A 5,767-nucleotide genomic window follows, 5' to 3' on the forward strand; every position below is an offset into this window, starting at 1 on the left:
TTTCAACACAAATTTTTCCAGTACTGGAAAACTGGTCAACTGATTTCCAGGTTTTCCAGGTTTTCCAGGACGCGTGGGAACCCTGACTGTAACTAGCTAAATACTGCGATGTGCAATGCTCATGATGGATTAAGGTGGGGTCAGACTGAGTCTTACCCTGTCTTGAAGTTGGGTCTCTGTTCATAATTTGACATAGAGTGGTCTAGACCTCCTATGTTTGTAAAAGCGTCCTGAGATAACGTTTGTTGTGATTTGGCGCTATACAAATAAAGGTTGATTGATTGATACCATACCATACCATACATACATACAATATGGTACGGTACAGTACGATACGATGGGATATGATACCATACACATCATACACATCTGCGCCCCCTCCAGAGCACTGAGGTCTGCTGATCAGATGCGTCTCGTCGACAAAAGACGAGGGGTGACCGAGGTTTTTCAGTGGTAGCTCCTAAACTGTGGAATGAGCTTACCCACCCAAGTCAAAATGTCCCCCACCCTGGAGACTTTTAAATCACGTCTTAATACTCATTTTTACTCCTTGGCTTTTAATACAGCATGAGAGTTTGTGTTGATCTCTGTTTGTCTTTTAATTTACTGTATTTTAATTTTTACTATTATTTATTTCTACTGTTTGTATTTGTACTGCAGCACTTTGGTAACCTTGCTGTTTTTAAAATGTGCTATATAAATAAAATGGATTGGATTGGTTACAATATTGTATGATACTGTACAAGACAACACAATATGACACTTTGATACAATGCGATACAATACATTACTATACATTACCTTACTTTATGATATAATACTGTACAATAAGATACGATACAATACGATAGGATACAATTCTATACGATACGACATGATACTGTGGATACAAAAGGATACGATATTTTAGGATACAATACTGTATAGAACAAAACAATATGATATGATACATTACAATTTGATAAGCTATGATACAATACTGTATACTATGATAAGATATGTTATTTTATGATACACTACTCTATAATACGATACAAAAATGTATCTTGGACTCAAGTGATCATGCCTTGTATTTAGCTGATGTTAACAGTAGTATAAATAAATAATTACAATAAAAACAAAGTAAAAATTAAAAAAACATATTCCACATTCCCTATATTTCATATTTTCCACGTATAACACAATATGAATAAGTTATAAAGATAAGAAAAAAGATAAGAGCACCATGAAGCTATATTAAATCCCATATGGCCTCAAATTACAGAGGGAGAGGGATAAAAGCTCCACAGGACTGTCAGATTCTTTAATGCACGTCTTTGCACTCAAATGATTTGGTTTCTTATTTTATCACCTTTTAGTTCAATCTACTGCTCTCACCATGAATGTATCTAAATCCACAGCCTTCTTAAAGCTGCTTTATTAATCAAGTTCTGTCTTCTCTAAAAGTAATTGCCTTTCTCACTGAGTTTTTTTTTCTCTCTTACTCACACATATATGCATAACTACCAACTCCAGCTGAGCTAATACATATTTCATAAATGATAAATCAAGAGGAGAGATCTTCCCCGCTTATTTTTCTTTCCTCTTTTTCTACAGTCGTACTTTAATCAAAATATACACAGACACGCTCAAATGTTCACTTCCTCCAGTTTCCAGAATGCAACTTCTTTATGAGATAAAAGGGGAAAAGTCTTAAAAGCAGATGTTTTCTTTTAACCAATTAAAGCGCTGAACAGTAGATGAGAGAACCGGTCGGCCAGTTATTTGTCATAAAGTGGCAGATTGTCCCCAAATCCCAGACGCTTCTCCATGTCTCTGCACGCCTTCTTACCATTTGTTGTTGTCACTATCTGTTCGATTCAAATGCTTTTCCCGAGAACGGAGCAGCCGTGCCTGTCTGACATGTAGCGCCAGCACAGGTGTGCAGCTGGCAACTACAGTCTAATGCTGAAACAGCTCTGACAGATGAAACTTCATGTGATATCTCAATAAGCACCTCAAAACACAAACAACATTTGTTTGCATTTCAAAAGCCATGCAACAGGCAGCAGTGAATGTGTTTGGGAGCATTTTGGGAGCTTATGTGGGCAGGCAATTTCATTGAGGAGACTGTGTGAATAAAGAGTTTCTAGAACAAGGGAGATGTGATTCATGGCCTATGAGGACCAAAAACAAAGTGGATCGTCTGCCGTGAATACTAATTACACCGTGGCCCAGTTCAGAGGGAAACTTGGGGACTAAAAGTTAACCCACAGAGATGATAAATAATGACAGCTCTCTGCTGCACTACAAAAGCTCCTAATGCCAATTTGCAGCGTTCCACCTTTCTGTGAATAGTGTCTCAGGGGGTAGCAAAGTCTGGATGTGTGGCTGAGCATCATGTTCATCCACAGCTGTCAGGCCTCCTCTGCACCCTGCGTCCATCTCCAGCGGGGGGATTCTGTATTAGCTTTGATGAGAGCAAAACCCTGCAGCAGTAGGGGGGGGATCATTATGAGAGCCACGTCTCCAGCAGAAGCTGGAAGCAACAGCCCTCACTGTGGTGTTACTGCTGACAGGATGGAATTAAACCCAGTTTGAGCTCTAAAAATGAAGGCCGTGACCATAAGAAATTTGTACTGCAGCCTTTCATGCGTCACAGAGGTCCACTTTAAGGTCCGTCCTCTGCAAAGCATCCTGCATAGCATCAACTTTCAAAGGAGTGTGAGGGTTGCAAGAATTGAGGGCGAATTGCAGAGCATCTGGTGTAAAATGTGCCGTAATTGAGACTCAGTATTGCCTTTTTGTGTATGTGTGTGGGATGTGCAGGTTTTGTGGTCCTTGTGGGGACTCCTTTATCAGACATTTCAAGTTAAGAAGACATTTTACCAAAATGAAAGTTATAACATTTATATAGCGGGACTTGTGAGGAATGATTTGACAGCCTGTTTAGTGAGCACATTTTTAGTCAGGCACACATTTTTCTTTCCCCTATAAGTAAGTAAGTTGTTACTTTTAGAAGATTACACACACGTTTTGAGTCTTTGCTGGCTGCCTGGCAGCTATCCGAAATGACAAGACTCAAGTCACTGCACTCAGCCAAGAAATAATGCAGCATATAATCCTATAAAACCACATCTTCTCAGTTCTACACTTTGTTTTTCTGTGGCGTAAACAAAGAAAACCTTGTGTATTAATTAGCCGTGTTAGAGGCGCTGAGCTGACCATCTGCTGGATGTGGCGTCATATTTAATGAAGAGACTTAAGAATGCTATTGATTTAGAACCACACTTTTGGCAAGACAGGCTCAAAGTACATTTTCTCCAATCATTAACTACTGCTTTAAAATTATGTCCACAATGCGAGTGAAAAATACAGTTGTGATGTTTGCCTCCAGTGAGTTTTAAATTGCCCACAAAATACACATGTATAATCAAACTGCTTGAAATTCAACCACATTTTTTCTTCAAATCGTGCGCTGTTGGGCATAAAACATACTTGTTTGTATGTTAAATAGCTTGCGTACAATCTGTCTTACTCTGGAAATAAATGTGGGAAAAAAACGGGGAGCTGTCAGAGGTGATTCATTCACTCGCACACTTGGAGTAGACCTAAAATAATAATAGCAGGAGAAGTCTGTTCTGCTATTTATGCATGACCCTGCAAATAAGCAAGTCTTTCGGCCATCTGTCTTTGTTGACTCATTTCAAGTCTCCCATATACCCGCTTTTATCTTATCACCTCTCTCCCTAATTTACTATTTCTCCTCCATGATGTCCAAGGCGTCTGGTGCAATGGCAAGGCGAAATGATTTGCACGAGGCTGTGTGTGCACCTCTGTTTTTTTGTCATTGCATGGCAGTGTGATACCCTGGGGTTGCATGCAAAGGAAATTGGATGTAGAGGGAATGAGAGCAGGCCGTGTGAAGTCATATTTTACAATCCATCAGTTGGAAAGAGGTGGAGTATCACTCATTACAGGGAGCTGTGAACACAGCTGAGCTGCGGTGTAACATGACATCAGCTTGCATGAGCTGTAAAAACTCCAACAGGGTCTCATATGTAGGTGGCAATCACTAACTGAGCAACACACTGTGTGGGCGTGATTCGCTGCCACAACTATGGATCTGCATTGATGATAAAAAAAGACAGTCTACACATTATTGTCAGCATCTGTATTCTCTCTGCATACGTCTGTGTGACCTCTTTTAGCGGAGGTTATCTATGATCTCATGTATTCCTGTGAGATCTGCAGCAGTAGGCAAACAGAATGCTGAAGGCTCACGACGCCTGTGTGGTCTTCATTTCTGCTGCAAATAAAAGACAAATCAGTGTGTTTTGCTTTGACACAAAAATAGCTTTTGTGCTGTGGCCCACATGGTTCCCTCAGTCAATGCATTATTGATACTGTTTTGCTGCGATAACACTGCAAAAGTCCATTACAGGATGTTATGGGACACAAAAGAAAAATACTGTATTAGGAACCAAGATGCAACCAGGCTTCATGATTTCTGCTTATAACTGATATTATTGTGTGAATAATTTAGAAGCCGAACAGCTGTTTACACCACCTCGCATTCATTTTTCCTGCTTCATTTGTTCCTTGTTTATGGAGGAAAATATCACATCCTACTAAAGCAAATAGAAGCAAATGGAGAAAAGATTGCAGTCTTGCCTCGGTAGTAACAGTGGTTAGTTTGTGGTATTACAATTCTGTCACACTCCTTAGTTCCAGGATGCAAATTGGACTTGCACAGCTCAGTGCCATTATCCTTGTAATTTCAATTGGGCTCATTTAGGCATAAACAGGCCTCGGAGAGAGAATGAGACTGGGGAACACAGAATTAGCTGGGAGCCAAGTCACAAAGCATTCAGCACCTGATTCTCAGCTAGGACAGATGGCAGGATTGCAGCACCATGGCACAAAACATGCACGAAGACAGAGAGGAAGAGGGAGAGGCAGAACAACACACACACACACACACACACACACGCACACACAAGCAGCCATGTCTCAGTGCTCCCTTAGGCGTGTGGCCAAGAATCACAATCTTTCATAAAGATTAAAGTCTCTGTATGAAAACCTGGAATGAACATAGCTGAACCGCTCATAAGATGTTGCCATAACAGCTGTCGGGGGCTGGTCACTGTACCGGCAGTGACTCACAGCTCCTGTCCACAAGCCGTCTGTGTTGCCTTGGTGTGACGGTGATTTTCAATTCAGCGCCCATCACGCTCATCCCACCATGTTCCAAATCCTCCTCCACCCCAACGTCATACACCTCTTGAGATGTTAAGCTTCCTGTGCTAACAGCGTCCACACAGCTGACGTCCAGAGCTGGTTACTAGTGTTTCAGGATTATAATGCTGCTCACATCATGCCCAAATTTGTTCGTGGAGTCTCAGCTGTGCCCTGCTTAAACTGGCTGGTTTCTCAGGGGCAGCGTTAATCCATCAATACATAGATCTGTCTCCCAACTCTTCCACAATCCAAGATGATGAGCAGATCTAATAAAAGCATGAGCAGACAGACGCTGGTGATAACACATTATCCTCTCCATATAATCCTTCCTCTAATTAGAGATGCTGTCGAAATACCAAGAAACACAACAAAACAAGGAGAAATGAATAGAAAGCAGCAATCACCCACTGGGTTTTTTGATTGTATGAACAAGTCAAATAAAGGAACATGTCGGTGGATTTGTATGTTTAAGACCTTGATCACACATCACATGTTTGCCATCGCAGTCGATCGTCTTCCAAAGTGGAGCAGAAGCTTTTAGATTGAT

The sequence above is a fragment of the Notolabrus celidotus genome, chromosome 19 (genome assembly GCF_009762535.1).
Source record: "Notolabrus celidotus isolate fNotCel1 chromosome 19, fNotCel1.pri, whole genome shotgun sequence".
Classification (NCBI taxonomy): domain Eukaryota; kingdom Metazoa; phylum Chordata; class Actinopteri; order Labriformes; family Labridae; genus Notolabrus; species Notolabrus celidotus.